Source organism: Microtus oregoni, unplaced genomic scaffold (assembly GCF_018167655.1).
Source record: "Microtus oregoni isolate MIOR12 unplaced genomic scaffold, Mior012 000006F_ref0000085, whole genome shotgun sequence".
Lineage (NCBI taxonomy): Eukaryota > Metazoa > Chordata > Mammalia > Rodentia > Cricetidae > Microtus > Microtus oregoni.
The window spans coordinates 57377923-57398903 of NW_024543065.1; the positions used below are offsets into that span (position 1 = coordinate 57377923).

Below are 20981 nucleotides of genomic sequence, written 5' to 3' on the forward strand. Positions count from 1 at the left end.
CCTCAGACCGAAATGGCGATCCTGCCTCCAGGAATCCCAGAATGAGAATGAGCTGAGAGCTGTCTCCTCCCGTTTTATAATCGTCTCTAGGGCTGGGATTAAAGGAGTGCACCACCACTGCCTGGCCTCTATGGCTAACTAGTGTGATTACTGGGATTAAAGGTGTGTGCCATCACTGCCTGGTCTGTATGGCTAACTGGTGTGGCTCTCTGATCTTCAGGCAAGCTCTCTTTATTAAAATACAAATGAAATATCACGACATCCAGTGATGAAGATAAACCTATTTCCACAAGATGATGAAGCTGGAGCCAGGGCAGCTTTCTTCCCTCCTCACCCTGCTAAGTGTATGGGCAAATGCAGGAGAGCGACGAAGCAGCCAGGGCCTGGAGCCACCCTGGACCCTGCTATTTGGGGCTCGTCTGCCATCTTCCCCCCTGCTCTGGTGGCTAACTTCTTTCACATTTGGGAACCCAGCTGCTGGTCTCTCACATCCGATTCTTAGACCCCCATCTCTAGAAAGCCACTAGAATCACAAGGAAATGCAAAATCTGGTCAGCTCTCCCCAAGGCCTGAACCCCCTTTTCCATGTCTGGCCTGAGGGTCAACTCTTGACCTCTTGTCCATGGTCTCCTAAGCTCTGCCCATTTCCCATATCTGCAGAACCCTCCTCATTCCTTTCCCACAAGGCCTCTCTATGTAGCCCAGGCTGGCCCAGTACTCCAGCTCCTCCTGTCTGAGCCCCATGCCCCCACCCAGTACTAAGATCACAGACATGTCATACCATGCCCAGCACCACAGAAAAGGTTTTCTCTTTTTTAGAGACAGAGAGAGACTCATGTAGTCCAGGCAAGCCACTAACTCATTATGTAGCCCAGGATAACCTCGAACGCCTGACATTCCTACCTCTACCTCCCAAATGCTGGGATTACAGGTATACATCACCACGTATCACTAGCAATTTCACAAATGAGATTTTTTTTTTAGATTTTGCATTTTCACACACACACACACACACACACACACACACACACACACCAAATTCTTAGAGGCCCTTGCTAGAGTCTAGCAAGGCAGTAGTCTACACTTCATGAGCAGCTTGCATGGACTGCTGTGATGAGGTCAGGAGAACAGGGCTAACAGCAGCTCCACTTACTGAGCCTGGGTATGCTGGGAGCCAATTAATCTCATCAAATAAAATTTTTGAGATTACTGTAGAGCTGGGAGGTGGTGCATGCCTTTAATCCCAGCACTCAGGAGGTAGAGGCAGGTGAGTTCCAGAACAGCCAGGGCTACACAGAAAAAACCTGTCTTGAAAAACCCGAGGGGGGAAAAGATTATTGTAGACGCATATGGAATTGTGAGACATAATATATATGTTTTATGTTTAAATTATAGTTTGTAAATGCTAACACTGGATAAAACTCTAGAACAGTATCTTAACTAAAATGCAATCTTGATTTTATTCAGACTTTTTTCTTGTTTTCTAAGATGGTCTTATACTCTACAGCCCTTGTGGTCTACAACTTACTACCATAGCCTAAGCTGCCCTTGAATTTATGGCTATTCCCCTGTCCCCACCAACTTTAACCTCCTGTCCATGGATCCTAAGCATTGGGTGCTGCCCTGCCCATCCTGCTAGGATTACACCACATTCGGCTTCTTTTCTTTTTTAAAAATTATCATTTGTGTGTGGCAGGAGGGTGCACAGGTGTCACGAAGGGTGTGTGGAGGCCAGAGGAAGACACTGTGGTTAGTCCTCCCCTTCAATCTGGATATGGGTTCCCGAGACTGAAGTTTGATGATCAGGACATGCTGAACTATCTTGCCAGCCCATTATTCAGGGTTCCTAGTTCACCACGTGCATGCCTGTGTACTCACCACCATGATAGGAGCAGGGAGGGTGCCTTGAGTGAGCCCATGGGTTCCATCCCTGTCCTCTGTGAAGTCCTCATGCTGGTTCTTGCTTCTTCCATGTCCACCTCCCACCAATACCCCATTCCTAGCCATGGTCAGTCCATCTATGGCCCAACTATGTAAGTCTTCCATTTAGAATGTCGCACACGGGGGACTCATTCCGCAGATAGACTGGCTTTTCTCACCTGGCATCATCTATCTCCCAATGGTTCCTCCAGCCTGCCCCAGTGAGTCTCCACAGCTGGTTCCCCCTCCAGCCTGCCCCAGTGAGTCTCCACAGCTGGTTCCCCCTCCAGCCTGCACCGAGTGAGTCTCCACAGCTGGTTCCCCCCCCCCCCCAGCCTGCCCGTCTCCACAGATGGTTCCCCTCAGCCTGCCCCATCTCCACAGATGGTTCCCCCAAGCCTGCCCCATCTCCACAGCACTCTCTCTCTCTGCTGAGGATTATACCACAGTGCAGACACTCCACAGGTTTGTTTACCTGATCACCTGGGCCGTTTCCAGACTTGGCAAGCAGTAAAGGTTTTTTATGAACAATGGTGGGCAGATCTCTGAGTAAACATAGTCTTATTTCTCTGGGCTAAGTGCCCAAAAGTGCAATGGGCTGGGTGTTTGGTTTTCATGAAACTGTGTTTCTGGATGGACACCTAACTCTACATTCCCACCAGCACTGTCTGAGGGACCCAGCTCTCCAAACTCTCACAGTGACTGTCCCACTTCCTCAGCAGAGGTCTCCTGTGGGGCTACTGTGCATCAGGTACTGCTCTAAAGCTGGGGATGTAGCAAAGGACAAGTTACGGAATATGACTGAGCTGTAGTGGCATCCAGGAGGATTAGGAGGCCAGCCTGTGCTACCTGATGAGACCCCCCCCCCTCAAAACTTCGAAAGACAGGAGCTTAGTGGCTGACTGGCAGAGACAGGCAATAAACAAATCCACCAAGCAGTTGTAATGAGGGCTGGAAGGAAACAAACAGATGTCATAATAAAGAAGGACGACTACAGAGCCAGGCAGACTGGGTCCCGATCCAACTCCGTTTATATCTACTGTGCATGCATGGCTCAGACAAGGGACCTGACTTACTTGCATCTCCATCCCCCATCTGTAAAACCACATGGTAAGGCAGAAGTAAAAAGAAGGCTGGGGGTGTGGCTCAGCAGAAGAGAGCTTGCCTAGAGTCACTAGTGAGGGCTGCAGTGTAGCTCAGCACTAGAGTGCTTGCCTAGGTCCAAAGCCAAGTACTATCATAATATAGAGAACCACCTTTACAGGTGCTGAAGGACTTAGTGGCTGTCCATGGCACACTGGCAGCAAAGGCAGACTTGATGGAGACCACCTGTTTACAGGTCTCTGCCAACACCTGGTCATGGAGGCAGTGTGCTAGAGGTCACATAGTTGTGAGCACTTCCAAGAGGTACACAGCACAGCCCCATGTTCTGAGGACTGAGAGCTGCAGCACAGCAGAGGAAGGGAAGCAAGGTTGCTCACCTACCCAGAAGCACGCAGTAGTGGCTACCGGGGCAACCTGGGGAACCTGGGACTTTCCATACTGGGGATCTGATGCCATTGCCAGGTGGGCTGAAGAGAGTGACACACCACCCGCCCCATCTCTCTGGGCCCACAAAGAAACCACATTTGGGAAATAAAGAGGATGTGGGAACCCCTGGTCTGCCTACCTCTCCCCAAGCCTGGCTCAGAAGAGAGAACACCAAGGGAGACCGCTGGTTGACACCCTATGAAGGAAACAGGGAGATGGGGCAGGAGTGGGAAGCAGACAGCTTGGGCCTACACGGAGAGCAGGAGGGGGCCTTGGCTCTGAGAGGACAGATTCATGAGTCACAGCGGCCTAAGACTTTTCGGAGGAAAAGTCAGAGCTACAGTGACCTGCTTTGTGGGCCTCCCATAGCCTAGCGTGACCAACAAGCTGCTGCTTTCCTAGGAGTGAATCTAGAACTAGGGCACCTTCTGCAGGTGGGGCAGCCAGGTGGCTGCTGGGACCTCTGACCACGAGCCTGGCTGTCCTGGTGAAGGAGGGTACCAGGATTCTGAGTCTTGAATGTGCACAGGGAAATTCAAAACCAAAGTGTCGCTTCTTTTCTTGCAACCCTTCCACGCGACAATGGTCAGAGGAAGAAGATCAGCCTGGGCCACATAGCAAGACTCCATCTTAAAGAAAACAAAGCAAAGGGACCACTGAAACCGGTCCTCTAAGCAAAATCCTTCCACAACACCCCGGGCAATGGAAAGGCAGACTTCTTAATATAGCTCACTGGACCCCTGTGGCCAACCCTGCTTGTCTGCCTTCCCCATGCTGGAGTGATGGCAGCTTCTCCAACACACCCAGCACCCTTCGACTTCAGGCCCTTGTTTTGGTTTATCTAGAGTTCAAGTGCAATGTTTCACAAATTATGCAGTTGAGTGTCCCACGTTTGGGAAAACTGCACACCCGGAGTGAATGGATGCATCTTGCTCTGGAAAACCATGCTGGTGATCATGGTGACCATGGTATCGCTTCTGAAGATTAGTGGTTGCTGCTTCAGAAAAGCCTCCTGAGACCATCTTGTCCCCACCCCATTCTAGAAGAGGATTTTCTCCTTCTGCTCTCTCTCCAGATATCAGTACTCCATTTTTCTGGTTAATTACTCCAGGAAAGCCACATGGCTATCTGCGAGACTGCTCACCCAGATGATGGGGGTTATGAGGTCAGACTCCTGGGAAGGCAGCATTATTCTTTGGTTTGTTTTTTATTTATTTTTCAAGACAAAGTTTTTCTGTGTAACAGTTCTGGCTGTCCTGGAACTCACTCTGTAGACCAGGCTGGCCTCAAACTCAGAGATCTGCCGCCTCTGCCTCCCAAGTGCTGGGATTAAAGGCGTGCACCATCACTGCCCAATCCCAGTTTATGAATGGGGAAGGCGAGACAGGCCTGTCCACAGTACCAGGCACTCGGGAGTTTAAGCTGGGGAGCACCCAGGTAGCTTGGCAACATTTCCAATTACCCTGCTTCCTAACACCTGCTGGCAACAGGTGGTCAGGAAAACAGAACTCATGCCACATCATGGGCATTTCCCCAGGATGCTGAACTCCTCCTACCCGAGAGTCATTTAATGTTGTTTTGTTTGGTGACTAGGCATTACATATGGCTTAAGCATTAGCGGGGCCTATCTGCGGGGCAGTGTTATAGAGCTCGCGTCACCTGTCCCTTCCATCAGAGCCTACACATCAGCTCTGCACCCTTCTAGCTCCTCAGATGGCCTCCTCCCTCTCCATTTGGCCCCATTTCCCAGCCTTCTCGGCCTTTCTTCCCATTCTCTCTGGACAGCTGTTCCTGTCTCTAGGGATGATCTCGGGATCATAGTTTTCAGCACTGTTTTGTTGAGGACCTCGATTTTCTTACAACCTGGGCCTCTCGTGTCCACTCCAGAACCACATGCTGTGGCCACCACCTTGCATCTCTCAGCTACCCAAGCAGTCGAGAGCTGTGTGACTCAATTTTCACATCTCTGTCTACATTATTTTGCAAGGTTTCACAACGATGCACTGTTGTATAGCATGAAAGAGAGAGAGAGAGAAAGAGAGAGAGAGAGAGAGATCATGAAGCAGACAACTCAAGAGCTTCAGGAAGTCCCTGAAAGTGACCAGAATCAGCAGGTACTTCTCTCAAGTTCTCACAAGAACTGCGAGACACTCTCGGACAAGACAAGCTGCCTGAGGGAAACACTTTGCAATCTGCAGAGCTCCATGACAGTTGTGCAGCAAGCTCCCTTGTGAGCCAGCATCCACTCTGGGTGAGCTCTGAATTGTTTCTGCTCCTGTGAGCAATTCCTCACCTCTACTCCACTAAGCAACCCCCATAAAATCCACTGGTTCACTAAGTTAGACTTTGATGGTATCCTCTGCCAATCTCTCATTGGTTCCCAATGGGGCAAGAAGACACTGCTTATGTCTTCCAGGAAGTGTCACACAACATGTACCCTCACTACTCGCCTGGAAGTTGGGCTCAAACCTCACCCTAGGCTCCTTCCCCCGACACCCAGACTGGCCTCAGACTCACAGAGATCTGCCTGCCTCTGCCTCCCGAGTGCTAGGGTTAAGGCATGTGCCACCACTGCCTGGCTCATATCTTTAGTTTTAAGTTGAAAAAGTACATTTGTTGTGTGTACATGTGCATGCCCCAATATCACATATAAAGGTCAGAGAACAGCCTGAGGCAACTGACTCTCCTTCCACCACTTGGGCCCTGGAGAGACGCAGGTCGTCTGGTTAGACAGAAATGCCTTCACCCTCTGAGCCATCTTGTCAGCCCTGCTTTTTGTTTTGCTTGGTTCTTTTTTTTGAGAAAAGGGTCTCTCTATGTAATACTGGGGTACCCTGAACTTGTGGTGATTCCTTTGCCTTGAGCCCCCCCCCCCCAGAGTGCTGGCATTACGGGTATTTACCATTAAGTTTCAAACCTGGCACAAAAGGCTGAGGCCCATTTAGCATATCAAAGTTGACCTGGCCTCCAGGTTCTCCCAGCATCTCTCACCCTCTACCCTGAACTCTCCAGTCCAGAGGCTGGGCTGCCCTTCCCTATATAATCCAGCCATTCTGGTTACCTGCTCCACTCTGTACCTTTGTCTTCTTGGCTGCTACCCTGGTTCCCCTTTCCCTTCCCCTCCTCTTTCTCCCCACACGGCCCAGCTCAGTCTGTCCTTTCCACTCTGGACTCCCCCAGATGGCCCTGCCTCTGACTATGCTCTCCCACGTGTCTACAGTAAACTTTCTCCTCCACCTATCTAGAAGCAGTCATAATCTTTCCTTTGCATTTCTGTCTTTCATTCATTTACTACCATATCCATGTTTAATACCATGCTTTCAGGTTTTTATGCGTTTGAGTCATGAAACCCAGGCTGGTTTTGAATTCGGATCCTTCTGGCTCCACCCATTTCCTCTAAGGTACTGCTTGCTCCTTTACTGGGATCCTTGCCCCCACCTCTTAACCCCACTTGGTCCCTTGACTCTGCAGCCTTCAGGCCTCCTCTAAATCTCTATACATGCCCAGCCCTTCCAAAATCACATATACCCCTAAACAGGAGTGTCCGCTTGTTCATTCCAACCACCCAGAACCGAAATAACCACACAGTACCCCCAAACTCTGCACCTTCTGTACTAAACACAGCAGACATAAACTCCGAAGATGACGAACTTGATCATTTTGTGTTCAGAGCCCATAGTATGCAGGAGGTGCCAATAAACACGGCACAGATGTGCTTGGTAGCCACTGTATTCATGTCCTCCTCTCCTCTCTAGTCTGAGATGAAAGTGCCCTGCTCACTCTGCCCTCCCCCCAGCCTCAGGGCCTGGGCTCCAAGCACAAAATCAATCCTGTTACACCTGACCTGCCATGTTTCACATGTGCCCAGTAAGGAACGACATCATGTTGATTTGCTGCCATCCTAGACTCTCACTCATGGCTGTCAGTCTTGTGAATGAATAAAGTCACTAGAAACAGAGGCACAGCAATGAGACCTGGTGGCTAGGAGAAAACAACGGTCTCTGGCTGCAGGGGGTTACTGTGGTAAAAGGACTGGGGGAGGGACAGACAAAACACTGACTCCCTGGGAAGTGCCACTTCCACTTCCTGTTGGGAAGATGAAAGGTCCCACCCAGAGCTGATGTCTTTAGATAAGGCTGCAGGCTGCCTCATCAAACATACTCTTTAGGGCTCACAGCCAACCTCCAGTCCCTAGAGACACCCCGAAAACCCTATTAGCTGGGGGACGCTTAAGCAGCAAGGATACATGAGGGTTTGAGCTAATTCGGGCTGACAACCTTCCGAAGAATCCCCCACTGGGGCGCTGCCCTCCCGCTCCTTCCCAGAGAATAAATCACACTGTCAGGTCTGATTTGGGCCTCGGGTGGTGGGCTGTACAAAGCATCCCTGTGTTCTGGTTACAGAGGTCAAGGGCAGCCACAGTCCCAAGGCCAGTGGTAAAAAGCCTAGGGACTTCATGAGAGACAGGGCCAGGAGACCAACAGCTGTGGGTTCCTGGCATGCAAAGAAATTCCTGTTTTCTCCTGTGAAACTCCTGACCCAACCCTCAGCTGCATATTCCTGTTCCCAGAAGACAGCTCTGTTATACGCAGGCTCCAGGAGCTTGGAATTTGGTGGGTAAGGATCACCAATGGCAGCAGGGAGCGCTGGTGGCGGTAGTTGTGGTAGTGCTGCAGCTGTGGCTGCTACTGCTGGTGTTGGATGACAGCTATAAGGGCTAATGGATAAGAGCTGCTACTGCTACCCGCCACTGCCACCACGATCAGCAAAGGCAGTATTAGAATTAACACCATCATCCCTTAAGTGACTTTTGTCCCGGGTACTGTCCCAGGTAAGCACTTTTAACCTCTGAAACCACTTCCATGGCTTAAGATGCCCAATTGGGGCCAGCTAGTGTGGTCCAGCTGAGCCTGGAACCTGGGTTGGCTGGATCCTGAGCCAGCAGTGCTCTTGGGTTCCCAGTCAACCTGTTTTCATTTCACTGACTTGGAAAAAGCTATCCTGAAGCCAAGTAAAGGCACCCACGGCCCTGTGGCTTTCCTGGGTAGCACAGGGGTGAGCACAGAGGCTCATGGGAAACATGGACTGAAGCCATCGGCAGGATGCCAGGCAGGTGGCATTATTTAGACACAATAACTAAAAGCACAAGTACTGTTTGTTGAGAAAAGGCAGACCCAAAGCATTTTCCTGTCCCCCCCATCCCCAGTGTCCCTAGGGGCGGCAAGGGAGAGATACAACTGGTGCACACCTCAGAACCAGACCAGGCCTAGAGAGAGGACTCACATGCAGGTGTAAAGCGAGACAGGCTCCACCCAGGCCCACTACTCTGTAAGCACCCTCCCCATCTTGTGTCCACGTCATTACTACAGGGATCTGACAGCAATGACCTCATAGGGTGGGCACAAGGGTAGAGTGAGCTCATGCATAGAGAGTGCTTACAGCACGGCCTGGCATACAGTCAGCTCCTATTAATACCAATTATTACTGCTCCTCTCCCCTGTGGAGCCAGACATTGCTGGCTGGTTTACCATCTGACTCTCTCCATTCCCCTTTCCTCTGGCTACTTCCTCCACAAAGGCTGAGGACTTAAATGAAATTTCCTACCTGCCTGGCAGAAGGGGAAGTCATGTGACATTGTTCTGTCCAATAAGGTGCAAATGGTGTCATCTAGAGGATTCTGGGAGTGCTCAAGTTGTCTAGACTTAAACACACTTGTCACTGGAGTTGATCCCTGTTTGTGCAGTCTGGAGCTGGAACAGCAACCTTTGACCATGAGGAAAAAGGCCCCCAGAAGCCAGGAGGCTCAAGCCCTGACCTGCCACTGGCCCCCCATACTGTAGAAACTTTTTCTCCTAGTCTATCAAAGAATGCAAGCCTGGCATCAATTAGCCAAGAACTGCAGCTAACAAATAGAAGGGTATGAGGACATTGTAGAGAAACCTCAACAGGGACTGTGGCAGGGCAGACCCAGCTAGCAGCTGATGCTGACATTAGTGCATGCAAGTTTGAGGGAAAGCAGAGCTTTCTCAGAGTTCAATGTTCCCTCCAAAATGACTGCGAGCTGTATGTGGAAAACGGTGGTGGGACTGACAAGGAAATTACCTGCCACGCAGACATCACCACGTCAGCCAAGAGAGTCGGATGACCAACGCTGGAAGGAATACACAGACACCGCAGGTCCCAGGGATGGTGCCCTGATGAGGGGACATCACTTCTGGGACATTCTTCTAAGTAATAATATCGCCTCAATAGAGTCAAGAGAAAACAAACACACCTAAGTCCAAGCACTGCAAAATACCAGAGCAGTGAGCTCCCTGAGTCACACAAGCCAAGAGGGCATGCAGGAGCCTGGTAGACTGGAGGAGAGTAAGAGGCATGATGGGCCGAGAGCTAGCTCAGTCAGAAAAGTGCCTGCTACCCTGGCATGAGGACCTGGTGCTCATGAAAAGAGCCAGGCGGCCAGGCGTGGTGGTGCACATGTAATCCCAGCTCTGGGGAAGGAGATGAACAGATTCCTGGGATCACTTGCCTAATTGGCAGGCTCTAGGTCCCAGTGTGAGGACCTGTCTCAAAAACACAAAAAAACAAACAGCAGCAGCAACAACAAAAACCAAATCAGAGGTGGCTCAGCAGCTAAGAGCAAATACTGCGGTAGAGAGGACCCAAGATTGGCTCCCAGCATTTACACAGGGCAGCTCACAGCCACTGAACTCTGGCTCCAGAGGAACCCAACACCTCTGGCCTCCAAAGGCATCTGCACTCTCTCATTCCCTCTTCCTCCTCTTCCTTCCCTCCCTCCCCCCCCACACACTAAATTTTTCAAAAGTTAAAAACGCAAACAAAGACAGGCAGTGGTGGGCACACGCCTTTAATCCCAGAAGTTGGGAGGCAGAGGCAACAGGATCTCTGTGAGTTTAAGGTCAGCCTGATCGGCATTGTGAGAAGGCAAAACAAAACAGCCCAAACAAACCAAGGTGAACAACAACTGAGGTCTAATTAATACCTGCAAGAATACACTCTGACCCCAGAGATCGTCCCACAGACAAGCTCTGGGGACCTGGCAAAACTTTAGCAAGACGGAAAGCTCAGAGAAGAACCATTCAGTTCCCCCAGGTTCACCGTGGTCCCACAGCTTGATTGCCAGTCTGTGCCAGCTGGTTACACTGAGCCAGAACCTTCCCACCCTCCTATCGCCAGCACCCTGCCACAAAGGCTGGCATCAGCATTCAGGAACGCCTCATTAGGAACCAAAAGAGCGTATGCCCCCAAACTGACCTCACCGCCTAAAATCCACCAAGAACATGAAAGAGCACAGTGCTCGTTAGGAAAAAAAAAATCATGCCCCAATTCTCCCCAATTTAACCTACGTAAACCTACACATCCAGATAAGTATTTACCATCCATACGTAGGTGAATCACATGCGAGCACCTACGCTGCTTGCTGCTGCTGCCTTTGGTACCTATAGAGCAGCAGAGCACACAGGGTGGTGGGCAGCAGCGCACACAGGGTGGTGGGCAGCAGAGCACACAGGGTGGTGGGCAGCAGAGCACACAGGGTGGTGGGCAGCAGAGCACACAGGGTGGTGGGCAGCAGAGCACACAGGGTGGTGGGCAGCAGCGCACTCAGGGTGGTGGGCAGCAGCGCACACAGGGTGGTGGGCAGCAGAGCACACAGGGTGGTGGGCAGCAGCGCACACAGGGTGGTGGGCAGCAGCGCACACAGGGTGGTGGGCAGCAGAGCACTCAGGATGGTGGGCAGCAGAACACTCAGGGTGGTAGGCAGCACACAGGGTGGTGGGCAGCAGAGCACTCAGGGTGGTGGGCAGCAGCGCACACAGGGTGGTGGGCAGCAGAGCACACAGGGTGGTGGGCAGCAGCGCACACAGGGTGGTGGGCAGCAGAGCACTCAGGGTGGTGGGCAGCAGCGTACAGCAGGGAGATGGGCCTGTTCTGTCTCCCTATGCAGCAGCTTCACAAAAAAAAAGTCCTTTGTGTGAACTTAAAAAAAAAAAACCCAAAAGAGTGACGTTTACTTTTTATAAAATTTAAATTGAATTAAAATAGTATAGAACCAAGAGAAGCCTGTGTGTAACTGTGCTCACAAACAAGGCTCCGAGACACGGTGTTGCTGAGGGGGCTCCTGGAGCACCTGTACTGCCTGAATTGTTTTCTTAGACAGCTAAGTAAAAAACAAGTGTGTGTGTGTGTGTGTGTGTGTGTACGCACGTGTGAGTGTGGTGGGTGTGTACACGTGTACATGTGGTGTGTGTGTGTGGATACTAGCAGTGAATGACAGTACTCACCCCTAAGGGAAAATGGGGGGTGGGGGTAATGATGGAGGCTGTTACCTCTTCTCTGGTATGTACATTTAAAAATAATAAAGACATTATGTGTATTACCTATAAAATTTAAACAAATAGTCACTGTACTTACTTCAGTATGCGCTGGACACCAGTGTGGCCTTTCAGGTCTCACGAGAGCCTAGGTCAAAAGCGATGCACCTATGAAAAGGGAAAAGAGAAGGTCATGCCTCTGGCCAAGTGATGCAAAGCCTTCCTGCTGCAATAGCCACCTGTCAGACTGAACAAAAGCCAGCAAAGCCTGGCTCTGAGAATACCCAGAAGCGGAACAGCCGCTGTCTTCGAAGAGTAGAAATTCTAGTGGGGGAGGAAGTGGCTGAACCAGCTCACAACGCAAGACCAGGGCTGGCTGGTGTCAGATGCAAACTGAACAGAAGATGGGGGCAGGGCCGCCAACTCATGCAGTGTGCTGAAGCCTCCACCAGGAAAGACCCAAACAGGTGACACCCTGGATACCCTGGAAAGGGCTTCCAGGCCATAAAGCAGCTGGTGCAAAGGCCCCGAGGCAGGTGAGGCTCTGGGCAGGGGCAGCCAGTGAGCCAGAGTGGTGGGTATCATGACAGTGAGGACAAGGGGTGGACACAGAAGTGTAGGACACATGGGATCACTTCTTTCAGACAGTCATGTGCTGAGAAATGAACAAACACGACTCTAGGGACATGACTGTTTGGTATGGTTGCATTTATCTGAATGAAAATTTTACAAATTGTGTGTATAGAAAGGGTGTGTGGGGACACGTGTGTGTGTGCTCTTATGGAGTCACAGGGCAGCTTTTGGAAGTCGGTTCTCTCCTTCTACATTTATGGAGGTTCTTGGGGTAACTCAGGTGGTGAGGCTTGTGTGGCAAGCATTTTAAGAAACAGTGAATCTGTTCATATTACAGGTGCCAGCACAGGCTGGGCCCTGAGTCAGGAGGAGATTAGAAGGGCACCCACAATGTCCACAGGGGATGAGTATGACAGACTTCAAAGGAACCCGTCCATACAGAAACCAAAATAACTGTAAAAACAAACCCAAAACCCAAATCTGTACCTGTTTGGTTTTCCTTCCTTTCTTGTGTGTGCCTGTGCAAGAGAGACAGGGAGCGAGAGACAGAAAAAGGGAGAGAGGGATGGAGGGAGAGGAGGGAGGAGGGGTGTATGTGGAGAGCCTGACTCTAGCTCAGGCTGCTGGGGGCAGAACACAAGAGCAGGCTTGGCCACGCCCACACATTTCGGTTACTACTTTAAATTTGAGGTCCAGTGGTGGATTCAGATTTAGAAACAGGTGAGTAAGCTAGGTGTGGTGGTACATTAAGGAGGCTTAGGGACAGGGACAGACACAAGTTCAAGGACCTCTGCAGAGCAAGGTCCGGCCTTGACTCGCACATGATCCAGACCTGGCCTAAAGCTGAGGTCGCTGTACTGCTTTCCCTGGTCCTGGCCGGGAAGCCAGGTGGGCCGAGCAATAACAGTAGTCTAAGGGCAGGTGGAGGAAATGCAGGCAAAGCGATGGCTTACTGACTCTGGCAAATGAGTTGCGCAATCCCTCCCATCTGCTAGGGACCATCTCCTGACCCTCTGAGAAAAACAACACAGAGGACCAAGCACCCACTGACCCAAAGAGCCACGAGGGAGGAAGAGACAGCAACTTGACAACCTCACTGGAGGCCCTGGATTCTGTGATTCCTGACGCCATTGGTAGCAGCTGTCCCAGGCTGAGCCTGTACATTCTCTTTTACATAAGCAGGCTGGCCTGAATCTGTTTGTTCTCACACACACACACACACACACACACACACACACACACACACACGAAAAAAAAAGAAAAAAGAAAAAAAAAAAGCTCCCAACTAACACAGAAGGTCAGAGGCCGCTGCTGTTCTTGTCGATTCCCAGAACTCACTACCAGGCCATTTAGGGAAGCATAAAATAAAATTAGAAATGGTCACTATACATAGAACTGGCAACTACAGGAAAACACACACTCGGAAGGACCCAGAAGCAGTCCCTCGGGCCCTTGCTTGTTCCTCAGAGGGCTATGAAGCCCTAACAACTTTGACTTTGAACATGCTCCAAAGGGTAGGAGGGAAGAAGAAACACCCAGGACACCTCCTTTATTACCACCAGATGATCAGGAAACCCCTGAATCAAGCGCTTGTAAAATTTTACTAGGCCCTTTTAAATTGCAATGGAAATTACTTTTCTGCCGCTCTTATTTTTTTCCCTTCCTCTAAAGTAATACACATTTGTTTGTTTGGTTGATTTTTTTTTTTGGAGACAGGGTTTCTTTATATAACAGCAACTAGCTCTGTAGACCAGGATGGCCTTGAACTCACAGAGATCCACTTGTCTCTGACTCCTGAATGCTGGGATTAAAGGTGTGCGCCACCACGAGCTCCCCTATCCCCAAAGACAGGCTAGCCTGGATTCAAATACTCCAGGAAGGTAAGGGCACTAAGGGGTCCAGCTGTACCTGGCATCTGTGTGTGTGACAGGGTTTCTTTCTAATAGCCCAGGCTGTCCTAGATACCACAGAGATCCACCTGCCTCTGTCCAGAGTGCTGGGATTAAAGACCTGCATCACCACATCCCTGCATCTAGCTCTTTAAGGGCACTAGCAGTGACGCGTGCTGGCACTTTACTTCCAGGCTAGGAACCTGTGGATTGCAAGAAACTGGAGGCCCATCGCCTGGGGTCACCACACACACATACACACAGCGTGGAGGGGAAGGAAAGAGCAGCACCAGCGGCGACAGTGAAGGAGATCAGCAAGGCTGGTTCAGCCAGAGCCACCACACCTGAGCTTCCTGAGCCCCTGGGGAAGGAGGAGGGCCCTTGTAGGTGCCTCAACAATCCTGCGTGACCATGGCTGCAGCCCATCAGTCACAGGCATTGCACTCACAGGTCAAGCACCTCCCTTTCCACAGGTCTACACCAAGAACAGAGCTCCAGAAAAAAGAAAGGTGGGGCGGTCATATCCCAGTAGGGACTCCCAGGTTGAAATCTTCCTCCTCTTGATCAGGTCCATCAGAACTGGTCAGTCAGAGCTGGCCCTGGGAGTTCTGCTGCTGCACGAAGGGATGGGAGACAGGGACTGACCAGGGCTTATCTGCCAACCTGGGGCAGCTTCTTAATAGGGGTAGCTGAGTGGTGATTGGTCAGGCCAGTTCTGGGATCTTTGTGTCCCTGAGCTGTTAGCTCCCTCTGAGATTTAAGACTGGGCAAATCTGTCCTCATGGTGACTTGTACATAAGGGAACGCAAACCTTTCAAGATGCCCTGCCACTTCTCTCCACGGGAGGAGTCATCTCAGAGGTGTCAAAGACCTCCGAGGCTGGGTTCTCAGGGGTCAGGTAAGGAGCAATCTCATCTAGTCTAACCTGTCCACTCAGTGGGCAAGGACACTGAGCTTCCGGGTGTGTAGTAACTTGTCTGGGGACACTGAAGAGTCGACTACAGTCCCAGAGGGAGGACAGTCCCCAGGGAGACTGAAGAGGAAAGACCATGACAGTAAGCAAAGCCCCAGTCCCCACTTCACCAGCTCAGTAGTACATCTGCTTCCTGGCTCACAAAATGGGCTTCAGGGCAGGGTCTGATGAAGATGCACAATTCCATGATCACTGTGCTGAAAACCAATCTTCTGGGGGCTATTTGCAGGCTAGTGACCTTGGATTTGGTCCTCACTGGAAGCCCCTGCAGCAGGCACTGTTGTCATGGCTGGGCATGCTCCTGGCCACTTCATGGTCAAGAAACCATGGAGGGAAACCCCTGGAGCTGCAAGCCGAAATCAACTTTCCTCTTCTAAACCTTGTTGTCTCAAGTATTATGTCACAGTATCGCAAAGCTGAAACCATCCTCTTTCAGCTCTGGTTTTCATTGCTGTTTGTTTGTTTGGAGACTTGGTCTCACCATGAAGCCCAGGCTGGCCCCAAATCTGAGAACCTCGTGCCTCAGCCTCCTGGGATGACCGGTGTGTGCTACTACACCTGGCCTGGGCAGACACTCACTCTTAGCAGGCGTCTCTCCTCCACGCAGCCAGCTGTGTAAGGGGCTTCCTGGGCATTCCAAGCCGAGTGAAGGAGAAGCACACCCCTGTGGCCTTCCACCATGAGCTGCATTTTCCTTTCCAGACTGGCTGAGACCTTCCTATGGGGCATGGGAAACTCACCAACCAACGAAGTGCCTCAATGCTGCCTCACTGAGAGGCGATTCCCGGCATATCCAGTCCCCAGCCCATCTTTGAAATCAAACCCAGAAAAAGATCTGTTCATTCAACTGTCTCTCCCCACATTCCAACAAAGAGCTGATATAGGAAGAAAGAATTCTGCCTTGGGAAAACCGAGGCCCGGAACAGTCGATGAGCTCATGCTGCAATTAATCACGTTTTCTCTTATGACCTACATTCTATTAATATCCCACACTAGTGATTTAACATGTGCTCTCGGTGATGGATGCCATCCTCGATAACCATGACTGGGTCACCAGCTTCCTCACCGTCCACACCCCTGACTGGCCTGTCTCTGAGGGGATGGTGGGGTCCTGGGTCACAGAGTTAAAGGGGCTCCACATACTGCAGGGGTCTGCTCTTCCTGCCTGGAGCCAGCCCAGGTAGGCTGCATTGCTCACATGCAGACCTCTGCAGAGGAGCTGCTTAGAGAAAACAACAGGGTGTGACCGGTTCACATGCAGCAGATTGGCCAAAATGTCAGAGTCTGATATCACCAACTGTGCGAGTGCTGGAGCTAGGGGACTCTGTCACTGTGGGTGGAAACAGTCAGAACAAACGCATTGAAAAAGAAGGTTGGCAAATTGCTTTGTTTTTTTTTTTTTCTCAACAGGGTCCCACTATGCAGCCCATGGTGGCCTCCAACTTCCCATCTGCCAGCCCCTGCCTCAGGAGTGCAGGGATTACAGGTGTGGGCCACTTACCTAAGCTCTGCAACTTCGTGTAAAGACAAGCATTAGCTCCAGTGACACATTCATACTCCAGCTGACTTGTGTCCAGGGTGCCTGCAAATCCCCAACGGGGGTGGGGTGGGGTGTGTCAAACATGGATTTTGTGTTTTGCTCTGTATAAACCACTGTTTTCAACTCTTTTTAAAAAAATATTTATTTTATTATTTATTATGTATACAATATTCTGTCTGTGTATATGCCTGCAGGCCAGAAGAGGACAGTAGACCCCATTACAGATGGTTATGAGCCACCATGTGGTTGCTGGGAATTGAACTCAGGACCTTTGGAAGAGCAGGCAATGCTCTTAACCTCTGAGCCATCTCTCCAGCCCGTTTTCAACTCTTAACTGCAGATTCACCAAACCTTCAAACAGCCTGTGGAAGTGCCTCTAGCACCCCCCCCCCACACACACACTTCTTCTTGTCCGTTTTGTAAAACTGGCCCAAGATAGTCTTTGAACTCACTATGTAACTAAGGATAATCTGACCTTCCTGCTTCTACCTCTGATGTAGGAGTGTCTTCTATCTATCTGTTGCTTTCATTGGTTAATTAATAAAGAAAACTGCTTGGCCTGATAGGTCAGAACAGAATGCTGGGAAGAAGGGAAGTGAGTCAGATACCATAGCTCTCTTCTCCAAGATGGACGTAGGTTAGAATCTTCCCGGTAAACCACCACTTCGTGGTGCTACACACATTAATAGAAATGGGTTAATCAATATGTGAGAGTTAGCCAGTAAGAGGCTAGAGCTAACGGGCCAGGCAGTGTTTAAATGAAGACAATTTGTGTGCTGTTATTTCGGGTGTAAAGCTAGCTGTATGGGAGCCGGGTGGGACGAAAAGCAGGCCTGCTCGCCTCATCACTACATACCTCTGACTGGTTGGTTGACTGTGAGTGAGTGTGTGTGTGTGTGTGTGTATGTGTGAGAACTGGCTCTCTCCTACCACATATGAGTCCCAGGGTTCACTAAGGTCAGTAAGCTTGCAGCAGGTGCCTTTACTGGTGCAATCTTGCAGGCACTAGGTTGGCCTCTGAGAAAATTTACAGGGTATTTTCTTGATTAATGATTGATGTGGGTGGGTCCATTATACAGGGGGCAGTGCCCACCCCTGGGTGGGTCATTCTGAATGATATAAGAAAGCAGGCTAAACAAGCCATGAGAGCAAGTCAGCAGGTAGTGCCCCTCCATGATCTCTGCAAGAGTTCCTGTGTTCAGGTTCCTGCCCCGCCTGAGTTTCTGACCTGATTTGTGATCTACAAACTGTAAAATGAAATTAACTTTTTCCTCTGTAAGCTCCTCTGACCACAGTGTTTAATAACAGCAATAGAAGCCCCAACTAAGGTACCAGTTACAGAGATTAACTTTGCCCAAGATATCACAGCAAATACGTACATAGGAGAGAGGAATCTGAACTCAGGGGACTCCAGTCCAAAACCACCACCAGTACAGCAGGAAGAGAACTTGCTCCTGACCCCAGGCCCTATACCTACAGGGTATCAATGGCCCAGAACAGCCCAGGGCACAAGCGAAACAGAAAAACTATACAGAAGACAGCACAGGAATAGAGCTACATCTTAGGCTTGCTTCCTACATAGTCCCTATCCCTACAGGGTATCAATGGCCCAGAGACCCACAAGTGAACAGAATAACTATACAGAAGATAGCTTCATAACCTTAGGCAGCCATGACTTCTCTTTTCCTTTGTTTACACCTTTGGTTTATTTGAGACAGATCTCACTTATGAAGCCTAAGGTAGCCTGAACTCACTATGTAGCCCAGGTTATGACTTCTTAGCCAAGGATTCCTGGAAGTGTTTGTTTCATCTTTCTCAGCTTGGAATGTTGATGTGACAGCTGGATTTGAGGCGGTCCCTCTCTGGTAACCTTGGCTTCCTGGCAAAGGTGGGTACACCTTGTAGATATAGGCTCATAAGAGTCGACCTGCCAGCTTCTCCCTCCAATGTTGTCCTGTGACCCCTTGAAATGACAGCATCACCTATGTATGAAGAATCTCACAGCCAAATGCATAAGACACCTGAAAGTCAAGTTCCAGCAGCTGTGGGCTGCTCCATCACTCAGCCAGCAGCTGTGGGCTGCTCCATCACTCAGCCAGCAGCTGAGGGCTGCTCTATCACTCGGCCAGCAGCTGTGGGCTCCTCATCACTCGGCCAGCAGCTGTGGGCTGCTCCATCACTCGGCCAGCAGCTGTGGGCTGCTCCATCACTCGGCCAGCAGCTGTGGGCTGCTCCATCACTCGGCCAGCAGCTGTGAGCTGCTCCATCACTCGGCCAGCAGCTGTGGGCTGCTCCATCACTCGGCCAGCAGCTGTGGGCTGCTCCATCACTCGGCCAGCAGCTGTGGGCTGCTCCATCACTCGGCCAGCAGCTGTGGGCTGCTCCATCACTCGGCCAGCAGCTGTGGGCTGCTCATCACTCGGCCAGCAGCTGTGGGCTGCTCCATCACTCGGCCAGCAGCTGTGGGCTGCTCCATCACTCGGCCAGCAGCTGTGGGCTGCTCCATCACTCGGCCAGCAGCTGTGGGCTGCTCCACCATACAGCCAGCAGCTGTGAGCTGCTCCACCATACAGCCAGCAGCTGTGGGCTGCTCCATCACTCGGCCAGCAGCTGTGGGCTGCTCCATCACTCGGCCAGCAGCTGTGGGCTGCTCCACCATACAGCCAGCAGCTGTGGGCTGCTCCACCATACAGCCAGCAGCTGTGGGCTGCTCCATCATACAGCCAGCGGTTACTGAGAGTCACATGGCCTGGGAAGTGTCTTAAAGAGATAGACTCTGTAAAAATCAAAGTTTCCCATTAAGCAGAATTGATCAAACACACCTAGAAAGATGAGGTGTGGCCTAAATTAATTCTCAGAAGACCTAAACTGAGTCTAGCTTCTTTCTTGGCCTACAAGCACCTCGGAGTAAAGGTCACACTACGGCTAAGCCCAGTCTGCCCATACATCTGCATGTGCTCTGCTGGCCGGGAAATTCCGCAGAGCTCAGGGGATCCTTTCTCCTCCTGTCACTAGGCATTTGCTGGAAACGCCGAGAGTTAAGCCCCTTTCTGCAATAAAAACAGCTTGTCAGAATGGCTTCCACCAGTGGGTGCGTCTCCACAAAGCATTCCCTAGCCCCAGCTAATTGGTGAAAGTTAGGGCAGGTCAAGTTGCCAAAATAGGTCAGGCTTTGGTTTTTAATCCTCTTCTGCATCATACAGAAAAGGGGAGAATTTATCAGGGAAAGATCCAGTTAACCTTTGAGGCCCTTCATCTGGTAAGTGGGAATAGTGAGGGCTTTGGGAGGAATGTGTTTAAAACTGACTCTGTGACAACTGTTTGCAGCAGATCTGTCATCAGAAAGTAGATAATAAATGTGATAATTTATTCATGTTGCTGGTGACACAGTTGGACTTCTGCTAATCTCAGTCTTATCCACTGATCAGACACGGAGAACTCCATGGCTTGATTCTGGGCACTCGCAGGGGGAAGCTGAAGGGGGGCTGGGGGGCAGTGTGAAGGTCCAGGGTAACGAGCAGAAGCTGCGATGGCTCAGGTTCTGTGGAAGAAAACAGACAACAGACCTACTGCCAAGGCCGACTGCCCACCTGGCAGCCATGTTTCCTTCCTTCCTTCCTTCCTTCCTTCCTTCCTTCCTTCCTTCCTTCCTTCCTTCCCTGCATTTCCCAGCCTCTCTTGCAGCCAGCAGTGGCCATAAGTGGAAGGGGGAAGCTGCTGGGAAGCTTTGAGGAAAATTCCTCCCCAGAAACAAAGCTGGATGGTCCTTTTGTGCCCACCCCCTCGCTCCATGACAGACGCATCAGCCTGACTGCAGCTCTCTAAGGATGACTGACAGTTCTGTGCCAGGGACAGAGAAGCAGGAGGATCCTTGACCAATGATCCTGCTTCTCAGGTGACCACCAGACAGCCATGCTGGCCCCAGGTGTGCCCTGTTATCGACATTTTACTCAAGAGAGAAACCACCCTCTGTGGAGCCATCTTTCTGATCTGCTACTGACAGCCTTTATTTTGTTTGAAATGGGTTCCTACTGGCTCGCTTGGAGTTCACTGAGCAGCCCAAGCTGGCCTCAGAGCTGCGGTGATCTTCCTGCCTCTGCCTCCCAAGTGCTGGGAGTACAGGTATGTGCCACCACACCTGGCTTTGACAAGCGCCTGAAATGCACAATTTAGGTGACACTGCAGCCTTCCACACAAGATGAGCAGTCACAGGAACTCGGCGG

At 50.8% G+C, this 20981-nt stretch overlaps 1 protein-coding gene across 3 annotated transcripts in view; it reads right to left on the reverse strand.

The window, feature by feature from the left end:
• Sipa1l3 (signal induced proliferation associated 1 like 3) overlaps positions 1 to 20981 on the reverse strand; it is a 206208-nt gene that overhangs the window by 103710 nt on the left and 81517 nt on the right. For all 3 annotated transcript variants that reach the window (XM_041653354.1, XM_041653355.1, XM_041653357.1), the window contains exon 2: positions 11884 to 11951. The gene's annotated coding sequence lies outside the window, so the exon portion shown is untranslated. The remainder of the gene's footprint in view (positions 1 to 11883; positions 11952 to 20981) is intronic.